The sequence below is a fragment of the Cariama cristata genome, unplaced genomic scaffold (genome assembly GCF_000690535.1).
Source record: "Cariama cristata isolate BGI_N322 unplaced genomic scaffold, ASM69053v1 scaffold10645, whole genome shotgun sequence".
Taxonomy (NCBI): Eukaryota; Metazoa; Chordata; class Aves; order Cariamiformes; family Cariamidae; genus Cariama; species Cariama cristata.
In genome coordinates, this window is record NW_009616988.1 from 148,128 (window position 1) to 160,100 (window position 11,973).

Here is an 11,973-nt window from a genome sequence, read left to right on the forward strand (position 1 = left end):
AAGACACAAGGTGTCTCTGGAAACCTCTAAAGGCACAAAAAAATCTTTGTAATGACAACTTAGGCACTTGCGTTATGTGGACTAGTTCACCTAGCATCTACAATATGAAATTAAGGTAGGTGCCTGACTACACAGGTTTCACCTACCGGTCATATGTTTTGTTGTGTTCTTGATAGCAACACAAAGTAATAGAAAGAGGTCAAAACAGGGAAAGACTGTTCAGGTTTTTAAAGAAAGGAGAGAACTTCTTAGCAGTGGATTGTAGCTTTTTACTGCTAAGTTGTTGTTTGTTGTTGTTTTTTTTTTAACATAAAAGGATAAAAAATTTAACAACAGTAGCTTTTCTTGAAATGATCCTTTCCTCCCGACCAGAGCCCAGACTGGTAACTCTTCTATCACATGAGTGTTACCTCCAGACTACAGCATTCAGCGGAGTGTGAAATCACAATTAACGGAGCAAGTGTTTTGTAAGTGAGCAGAGACGGCTGCAAATTACATCCTGCTATTAGCTGATTTTAGAACAACACTGTTGAACAGCTTCATGATTACTGGGCTGTGGCGTGTGTTAAAAAAACATTAATAAAACATAATTGATCGTGAATTGTGCTTACTGTCTTTACAGTTTTAATCACAAATGTCACAGAAGTTTACTGGAAACAAAAGCTGCCCTCAGCTGTCTACAGGAACTGGATTGTTCTAAAAATTTTACCTAACTTGATTTGCATCTGTTGTAAAACAGTAAACTACTGAAACCTTTGGGCTTTGCTGACTTGGACACCCTCTTTGCATTTTTCTTTTCCAGTCAGAAAAGACAGGAGCGAGATTGCCTTGCCTCTGCCAGAAAGTACCACTGGAAGCTTGATGGAAACATCCTCAATCTCTCAGGCCTGCCATTCACTTGGCTTGCCCTTAGAAGCAGGTAATGTTACTGATAGGGAACAGGAGCAATACAGACCTAGAAGATACCCACATTTATTTCTCTCTTTTGGGTCCAAAACTATTTGCAAACCTTAAGTCATGTATTCTTACAGGAATCCAGTATTGTTTCATGCTGATCCATGACCCTGTTTGGGCTCATGGACAGACAAGGTATGCCACAGTAAGTTTATGGCTACATTTTTCAAACTTGGATACCCTGCTATGAATTTATGGACCTTAAAAAGGCCATTCACAATCAGTCTAATTTGGGACTTTGTCAGAATTCGGGTCCCAGTCAGTGATGCAAACTGCCTGCTCTTCTGCATCAGTTACTGCTATGGGGAGCTAAAACTCACTCTCAGGTTGAGGATTCCCAAAGCATTTAACTTCAGGCACTGCCTGCATTTACTGACCAAGGTGACACCTAACTACACTTATTAGCCAAATTTATTCAGAGGAAGACTAAATTCTGCCAAAGTCCCCAGGGAAATACGCTCAGGTATATGGGCGGGATCTTGCCCTTGCTGTAGGTATTTAAGCTCATTCAGTTTTCTCACCCCAGAGAGAGGTGGCACAGAGTGAGGAATAAAACCCAGGAGTTCTGAATCTGTCTTGCTGGGGCCACTAGAAATGCTAGTGCTGGGAGTGCAGAAAAATCTTATAAGTGGACCTTAAAAGAGGTAATAAAATACCTGTGTTATTTATTGACTTTTTGGTAACCTGTGTCCTGGCTAGTATAAACACTGGGAGTAGATTACTGAAAAGCATTTCCTGTTAAAGAGTTAGCAGTAAGGGTTATTTTTAATAAATGGTGAAAGCAATTTTTTCCTGTTTCTGCAAAGACATATCCTACAAAGACAGTAGCAAACATGCCTTGTCCTGACCAAGGGAGTGACGTCTACTGGTATGAAATTGAATATGTCAGTCACCACTCAGGCTCATTTCTGCTTCAGACTCAGCTCTTTGTAGGTGAAGGTGCATCCTGGAACAAACACCTCTGACCTGCATCAAGCTGCTCCTTTTCCCCTATCACCTGTACATCGCTCAGATCTGGTGTAAGCTGTTTGCTTGGCTTCTTTCATGCCACTCCACAGTGTACATACATGCGCATATATATTTTGATGTGAAGAGCCAGAACCTCACATCCACAACACGCTCACTACCTTCTCTCACTCTAAATGGCCATTGCTATGGCAACAGCTGCTTAACTCAAAATTTAGAGAGGCACTTAGCACAAATTATGAAAGAAAAGATGTGACAGCCTTCTGCATAAAGCCATGATTTGATGGCCCATCGCGACTCCAGTTACCAGTTGCTCCAGGACACCCCAGGGACCTTGCCACCTGTGACCTGGCACCTTCTGCTCAGCGTGGCACAGGAAACAGCTTTCTCTAACATTGGCTTTGTCTTTGTTCTTCTCTGTGCTGACAGTAAATGGCATTTCGGCCATCTGATCAGCCACAGAACTGAATTCGCAGTCCTCCCAGCCTGGTCCTCAGTACCTCTGCCAGAATACTTCATGGTCTGATAATGCATTCCTTGCTAACGAAGGCAAGGAAAGACACAGGCCCTATTTAGAGTCTTTTGAATGGTACTCGTGTTCTTCATCAGCATGCCTGGCAGCAGATGAAGGACCTGGCTGAGTTGTAGGACAAAGCACACCGCATGTCTTTGTGAGGACACTTGTCCTTGTGAGGAGTTGTTCTGTGGTTCCAAATCTCAGACATGATGATAGAGTAGAGGAAGGGTCAACATGAATAATCTCAACAATTCCTAGTGAATGTAGGAGATTTACATCTTTCTAAACCTGTGCAAACTTTGTTCTCTGTTCTTACATATGGCCACATCTTATGTAAGGCAAGACGAAAGTATCCTTCCTTATTCATTCTTCAGTTTGGATGAAGCATGCTAATTGGCAAAAACTATTCAGAAAGAGACATTTTGGCCACCAAGCTCCTTCTTCATAAAAAGTCCTTGGGAAATCCTTTCCTGATCTCCACTCAGACAACTTGTGTACAAGAACATCAAACCTGCTAGGACCTGAAACAGGCTGGAAGAGTGGGCATTCACAGACAGAAAGAAAGGGTCTGTTTGCAGCTGAGCATCCCAGGAGTGGATTTACTCTTGGGAAGGGGAAGTTCTGTATGTCTTAGATCCTGTAAATGGTATAAAAAGATGTAATCTGAAGACGAATAGAGTAAACTTACTTCTAAGGAAAATAGTGAGGTCGTTCCCTAATCTAGGGTAAAACCTAGAATGACAAGAAGGCAGGCATGCAGACGTGAACCATTCACTGCTGGATGGCAAGAGCTGAAAGCTGTTCTGTTGATAATCCATTTTCATGGTGGACATAGGCAGGGCATGGGTGATGACCATTCACTGTCTACTCCGCTACAGAGGATGGGAACATGTGCATGAGGCCAGCACTCCACCTCCCTATATCTTTCTCTGGCAGTGGTTAAAGTTGGTGCCTATGAAAATGAGCAAAAATTGAACAAGTGCATTGTACTACTTCCCATGAACACACTCCCAATCTCCAACAACTTATTACTCGGGAGTTTCCTGTGCTGTATGTGATTTCTTGTGAATTTATTAACCAGCAATAGATTTATCTTGTACATATTCCCTTTGAACCCATGAAACTGTTAGCATCCACCAAACGACCTTCAGAGCTTTGAAATGGGATTTTGGAGCTTAGCGAGGACAAATACTTTTTTTTTCATGGTAAAAACACTTGTCGCTTCCATCTTTGTCTGATGTCACCTCATTCTTATACTGGAAAGGTAATATGCCTGGATGAAAATTAGGAGAGATAAGGCAACTTCCAAAGTTGTCCACTAAAAAAGAATGTTCACATCTGATTTTAGACATCTAAAGTGAGGTTCCTTGTTTGGTTTCCTTTACAATGGATGGATGGAGATAGGAACTGCCAAATGGCAATTCATGTCCTGGGTGGGATGAAATACAAGTGCTGCCTCCACTGTGGAAAGTAGGAACTTGGGGTGAAAACAACCCTAACTCCACTGCCTCAAAGACCTAAAGCTAAGTAGGATGAATCTAGGTCTTAACTGTGCTCTTTTCATCACTTACTGGAGGCAGACAGAGAGTTTTGGTCAAGGAAGAGTTAAAACTGTTTTGTATGGCTGTTTGTATAGAGGTTTATTATTTCTTGGAAGGTACAGTCCACATTAGCAATGTACTCCTCTTTCACTCCAGGAGGAGTTAGATCTGATTTATTTTGGGAGAGCCAGGGCTGAATATGCTTTCTGTGTGGCCTGTGTGTCTTGTAATAACAATCTCTCTTGTTATTACAATTCTCATCACAATTCAAGATTAATACTTGTATCCTAAATTTCACTGAGGCCAGCATAAATGAATAATAATCCCATTAAAGAATTCAGGAGCTGGCCAAGAGTCACTACTTATATTTGTTAACAAAACTGAACCAGAGGTGAGGATTTCATTGGTTTGCTTGGACTTTCTGGCTTTGAACAAGGAGAAGATCCATGTCTGCCAACTTTCTACTGACTGCAGGAAGGCCAGCAGAACCAGCCATGTGGCAGCGACCACGCAATGAAAATTATTCTGTGACAATTGCCCCGAATTCTTCTGCTGAACAGTGATTGAAAAATGTGCACTGAGAAACCGCAAGACCAGGTACATGCAAATAAAGTAGGTTAGGAATCATACATGCCAGATTGTGATCCAGGCTGCATTCCCCTCAAGGGCATATTCTTCTAGATCCACAGCTTGTTTCATGGGGCAGAGAGATGATGGAGAAGACCGATCTCTGCAGATCGTCTGTTCTTCCCATCGTGCAGATGTGTGAGGAGTGAATGGGTGAGGGGATGCTCGGGCTGTGGTATTACCCCCCATGCCAGCCCCATGGCTCTGAGAGGAGAAGGACTCTACATCACAGGTGATGAACTGCAGAGGTGTCTTTGAGCAAGGAGAAAAATCAGGAAGCCCTGGAAGTGGCTGTGCTCTAGCAGGAGCTCAACAGCAGGTCAGACTGTTGCTGAGCCTGGGGACAAATTCTGGGAGTCTCACTGACAGCACCTGGGCAGAGGAGAATTGTGGAAGGAGAACAAGCATGGAAATGTGAAAGAATTCTGAAGAGAAATTTTGAAATTAGTTTTCTAGGACAGAACGGTAGCTTTGACAAAATCCTAGACCTTTAAGCTACATGATGGTTTGCAGGGAAAAAGAACTGCAGTTCACAGAGTTTTAAATTAAATGACCTTACTTGCTTTTAGAATTGTTACGCTCAGTTTGGCAACAAAGAGTTAAATATCCTCCCTTCAGGGCTCAGGCCCAGCTGCCTGGCTGTGGAGGGTGCTGGCACACCTTTTCTCAGGAAAGCAAAATCAGTGTGGCCAAAATTGTCTGCCTTTTTTCCTATTACGCACAGGAATGAAAAACATACATGCAAAACGAGGGACTCCTGTGAAACCCGGTGACAATATTTAAAATGGTGAATCCTATGCTGTCTCTCCAATACAAAATGAAGACAGTACTTGAGCAGCAGCCCACATTTTATCACAGGCTGCATGTTTTCAGTACATCCTAGTGGGTCACCAAAGAGACACGTTCATCTGCAATATGAAGGTATATACACGAGCAAAGGACCTTACGGGAAATGTCTTTTTCTGTAGTTTTCTCCAGGGAGGCTTCTCTGGTGTCTGCTATTGTGGCTGAGCTCACTCTTCAGCCTTTCTTTTTCAATGAGAATTTAATCTTGTTCTCCATTCCTTTACTCAGCCACCTTCCTTTCCTCAAAAGGAAATCTGTAACAAATTAATGTCTTTGATGCCTGTATTTTCTACAATTTTGTTGAAACTGGCTAACATTCAAACTTTATTGGAATTGACAGTTAATGTCCTATTTCCTTAGGAAACTAGCCTTCAAAAGATCAGAGCATGCTATGAGCACTCCTCTATCCTTGCAACGTCCCAAGCTGTAGTGTTTAAACCTCACCTATTGTTATGTAAGCAAATAGCACAGTTTTAGTCCTGGAATTAGTCAGTTATAGGAGTGGTTAATCTAATATGTTTTAGACATTGGAATGGAATGAAATAAATTGCACCCCACCATATCTATTTCTCTCCACTGACAGTGAACAAGGCCTGTGGAGCCAGACAATGGAGTTCTCTGCATCAAGTGAAGTTATTAGACTCGTATTCAGTCAATGAGGTCAGTGCAGCCAAAAGAGGTCGGCATGTAATTCATTTCTCCAAGCAGAGACTTCTATTTTAGGCTGGATCACACCCTACACTCTATTGACATAATTGATGAAATCCTTGTTAAGTCAGTTAGTTCACATGCAGACATCTGCAACAAAGATGTCAAGATAAGATGGATTCCCCTTCATGCACACTTAGCTTTTTGATATAGCCAAAGACCAGTCCCTCTGTCACATTATTTGTATGCTATCAGACCTTGATAACATCAAACATTGTGCCTCAGTACTGAAAAGCCCCCCTCTGTGAGTGGGAGCAATACCAAATGAAATAGGAAGAACTCACATTTTGCAAATCCATTCTCTCTGTGGGCAGTGTTTCAGTTTCTTTCTGGGATCATTGATTTGCTGGCTTTGAGCTGTTTTCTTCATCAAGCCCAGAGGATAAGCTTTTTTTGCACTGCATCTTTCTCTCTTCTATGGCTAATGCTAGTTTATTCTACTTCAAATCTTATGTAAAGCTTTTACAGAAGAATATATCTGTGGTATGCTCTTCGGCTTGTTTTTTGGAAAAATATGAATAAATCAGAATAAACTGGAAGATTGTCAATGTCTTTTGCAGATTATGTGTGTTCCAACTCTGCTGACAGGAAAATGCAAAGTCGATGAAAACCCACCAAGTGTAATAAATATGTTTTTTGATTCTGTCAGCATGGCTAAAGATGAAAGCTAATGGCAAATCCATAGTACAGTCATATGATCAAATGATCTGTCAACCTATAAGCTTGCATTCATGACAGATAAATGCTCTTATTATCTTTACATCATGCCCCAGTTACTCCAGCATGAACTTGGTAAGTTAACTCAGTACTCTGCAGTTAAGGTGCTTGGATATAGGAAGTTTTTACAATAAGATTGCAAATGCTGAAAGTTCCTTTTCTTCAGTCTGTGAACTGTTCCCTTCATTGATCACTGCTCAGCTCAGTCCCTCAGCAACTCTCAGACATATACTACTCCTTGTTCCTGGTTGCAATCTCCTTGTGTTCCTCTTCCAAGCTTTCCGCCTCTTCATGCCAGCAGTCTCTTTCTCCCAGGTTATTTGTACACTTTGGATGCCCTTAACATTTCAGTGGCACAGTTTTTTCTTTCATTCTACTTGACTGTGCTGACAACAGAGAAGAGACTCTTCTGGTGGTCAGCCTTACCATGGCTGGCTGCTGAGAACAGCAATTGCAGCAAAATCCCAACTTTGCCTCTGTGCTTTTGTCATTCTTTGCATGGATAAGCTGGTCCCAAGCAGATACAGTGATGCACTGCAGACTCCTTGTCTATTGTGTGGGATTATTCTGGATGGCACTAGAAACACTGAGAGGCTCAAGTGTTTTCAGTGAGGACAGACTCTTTAAAGACTTCAGCTACTGGTCTCTTAAGAAGGTTTTCCTGAGTATATGTAAGCGATGATTATATTGAAGGGCTGTTAACAGCCCAGCTTCAGGATATTCTCAGAGGTTTAGCAAAAGTCTCAACCAAATGCCTCTTGTGCTCACTCTCAGTGTCCTGCTTCGGAACACAAGCAATTGCAATTGCTTTTCAAAGAAAAGTTTGCTAGAATTTTTTCAAATGGCAAAGCAGTAGTCCTTCCATCTCCATTTGTACCTTTTACACAAATCCTGTCTGAAACTTTCTCACCCTTAGCCCACTCTCAACTCACCTTAAACTGAGACTCAAGCAGACCACAGTCTGCATTTCCGTTCAACTAGAGTCACATGATGGGAAATCTTCAGGAAATTTAGCAACAGGCACCACTGAAAGGGTCTTTTACACTGAGAGAAAACTCACACATTTTTCCAGCTGATTTCAAGAATTTGTGTCAGTTACTGATCTGTAAGAGTCAACATGAGACCTCTAATTGGCTCCACTGGTTCGTTGAGTCATGAGCATTATAGACTCGAAGTATGAGTTCTCTTGTAACAACAGACTGCTTTGAGCTAGGACTGTAATCATGGGCAATAAAACACTGTGCAATGCAATGGCCAAATTAAATACCAGTGAAAGAGACTCCATTTGTGTCAATCATAGTTATCTCGTTGATGGGTCTAGCCCATTGTCAATATTAAAACCTTCTAGTTCTCATGTTCCAGCTATTCAGTACTATTCATTCATCCCAAATGAATATTTTGTGCTTAAACTGAATCTTAAGAGCTTATTTAGAACCACTTAAGATCTGAAATTAAATACGAGTGTAATGTGGGAAGGCATAGAAATGAAAGATTCATCATTTTTCAGGTGGAAAAATTAAATTCCTCCCTCCTTCCCTCTCTTATTTGATGGATCTAGTAGAAAGTATATGGAATTTGAATAGGTGTAGTAAGAAAATCAGAGAGCTTTAAAAGATATCTGCCTGTGATGTAGAGCTGGATCTTGTCCTCAGGTATACGGACACACCTGCATTCACTGCCTAGGGCAGCAGTTTACCTGATACATATGCAAGTGAACTGATCAATTTTACCAGATGCATGCTGGTGCCCCTGAGTGACTGCTGCAGGTGTGGGTAGGTCCTCATTGTGAACATATTAAGTAAAGGAATAGAGAGATCTGTAAAATGAGTACATGGACCATATTAACATGATTATTAGAGGTCCATATAAATATATCAATTGATTATTTCCATTTCTGATAGAAGATGCAAACTTTCTCCGTTGATACTTAAAGGTCAACAAGACTAACTTATTAATTTGTTCCTGTTTATCTGTTGCATCTCAGAGGCCACAAAGAAGAAATTAAAAACTCATCAGCTAGCCCGCATGGAGGCTAGGAGCTTTGATGTTTTCAGCTAATAAGTCTGCTATTTCAGAGAACCCATTTTCATCTCCTAGATCTGCTGCTCAAATCAATGCGCTGATGTTTAGTTGGAAGCAATGCAGTTCCAGACAGGGTTAGCAATTTATAAAATTTCCATCAGCCTAAGAGTAGCAATGAGCATATATATGGATGCATGCATGTGGGCTTTCTGGCTGCTTTCAGCATTCAGGAAACAATTACAGGAGAGCATTAGCTGTGCTTCAGTGCGTACCATGAGTCTAAAGTAATGGCATGATCTTTACTCAGGGACTGTTAGTATCCCAGACGGCTCAGCAAGACAACAGCGAAGTAAACCTGCAACACACTTAATATTCTTTTGGTTACTTCTCTGTTTTGAACACATAACCCTTACACTTAGAAATATTATTTCATGGAGTTGTGAACAGCTCTCCCCTTTTCACTAGCTGAAATAATAAACAAGAATATTTTTTACTTCTCCATCACATACAAATCCTTTTATGACTAGGGATAAGTGCCATTCGTGTGTTTTACCAATGTGAAGCTGTGGAGAAAACAAAGTACGGCGTGAATCAATGGCAGAAGAAGCAAAGATTACTTCTTTCCTAGTGCCAGGATCTAACTCTTAGAGATCATCAGGGTCTAAGAGCAATGAAGAGAACAAGAAGCTAGAGGCAGTGGGGTATTAACTTCAGTACAGCATCGTTCATACAGAAGAAGTGGTTCCTGTTGTAAGACTGACATGGCTGCAGAAAGTAGACACCATTTAGGGTACCAAAATTCTTTTCCAGGTCTTTATTATCCAAAGCTTATGTGTTTCTCCTCAAAGACATTAACAGAATTCTCATTTCTCTTTACAAATGTTGCCTCACTTAAACTAGACCACTATGGCCCTTTACAAAGCTATTTGCCCAGAAAGGTGATGAATTTCAATGAGGAAGTGACTGTATAGCCAGCAGCAGGACCAAGAGAAAAGAGCTCTACAACATTAGGTCAGAACCACTCAAAGTTCCCTGAATATTTTTTTTTTTTTTATGAGGAAAAGAAAATCCTAGTATTTTCTATAAAGGTGTCCTTCAGCAATTTTGACTATAATTTAAAGACTGACTTCCCCAAATCTCTTAGGAAAACTCATGTTTACCCCATATTTCCTGCAATCAACTTATTCAAACACATGAGAATGTTTTTATTGGCCTTGGACTTACAATATAGTATACAAAATTCCCTTCCATTTGTTGGAAGGGTTCCAGTCTGGTAAGTAAAACAGTGCACTGAATCTTGGTTCCAGTCTCATCTCTGTCTTTGCCTCATCTCTTTGTGCCTATATAAAACAGGGATAATATTACTTTCTGACCTTGTGATTGTGTCCTAAGAATTAATGCTTGTAATGAGCTACACACTCCTCCAGTGAATGGTAGCCTAGTCAGTGAGTACACTCTGTTCTTCTTTGCATGCAAGTAAATTAGGTATGCCTCTGATGACAGCAGAAATTTGGCCCCATTGGATAGCAACATGAATTCCATCTTCTCCAGGCTTCAGCCAGATTTCATTCAGCTGGCGACGTGCCTCAGACCTAACTTCAACATTGTGACATATCTTGGAAGGAAAGACTTTTTTTCTGGGTTGTGAAAGTATGCAGATAGGTTGAGCAAGAACTAGGTGCACACACTCTGGTGAAAGAGGAGACACTCTCCAGAGAATTACATCCCCTGCACCCTCTGAAAGGACTGATGGAAGAACAATTAAATAAGAGATGTGGGGTCATCTTTGCTGTTGGTATGTAGAGAAAAAATCATAAGCTAGCCATCTTCCCAGGTCTCCCTCTCCTTTCTGGGCACATGCAAGTTCCTTAGGAAAATCCCATGGGATTTTCAGAGCATCTGGCTCTAGGTTCTGCTCCAAAGTGCTTTCTGGAGAGCCTTTCTGATGACTGTAGGGAAGTGTAGGGCAAACAGCTGAAATACGAGGGTGTCAACAACCTCTGTTGATTTAAGTCTAAATTACCCTGTGACAGAGCCACTGATGTAGACAGACAGTGTGTAGGCAGTGGTGCTTGGCAGGCTGAAACTGTTTTCTGAAGCCAGTCTTCTTCTTGCAGCCGTAACCAGGGTGTTGCTGGGAAGTCCCCCTCACTGTACTGCAAATAGCCAGCCTATAGCTAGGGGTGCAGCCCACAATGTGCTGGGGTATCCAGACACTGAGGAAGCCCTCTCCCCAAACAACCCTTAGTCTATGATCCCATATCATGACAAGCATCAACTAAAACCTCAGCACACACCAGTCTGGCAAGGACCAGTTATTATTAGTATTAATTATTCATATATTTTAATTTTGTTTAATAACTGACTTAATAATATGAACAACTATGTTCACATTACTGTCCCCTTACTCCAACACTTACACACACTTAAAGGGCAGACTATAAATACATTTAATACTTCCACAAATGCAAATGCTTTTGTTTGTTTTTCGATGTTTACTTGCTTGACTGGAGTGTTCCGCTTGAGCCTCGTACCCTGGTTAGTTACAACAGATTGTGAAGTGGGATTCATGCCTGGGTAAAGATAGTTTGTTTGCTTTACAACACCAAGACAAATGCCGGTCTGAAGCATCATCATGAGGTCAATCAGATCTAAGAATTTAAACGCCAAAAGATTTACAATTCCATTTTGACAGCCCCTCAGCTCCTTCTCCCCTTTCCCTAGCAATAAGACTAATTTAAATCTTTAAAATATGGGAAGTAGAAAAGGAGTCATTAATTTTACTTACACAACAGCATTCATACTTGTAAGGTTTTGACAGCTTCACTAAACCCAAAGGAATTTGGATAGCTAGAGCAAATGAATGTGTACCAATGCTTGTATTGAAAGGAGGTATTTTTCAGGGCTGAACACGTATTTTCTTCCTTCAGGAAGCTGACAGTGATGAGAGTATGTAGGATGTTTTACTACTGCATTCACATGATGCTACTTAATGTGTTTTTTTCCTCCTGTTCAGAATATTCTATTTGTGTTTCTGAAATCAATAGAACTGCAGCAAGTCAGTAGATTATTTCA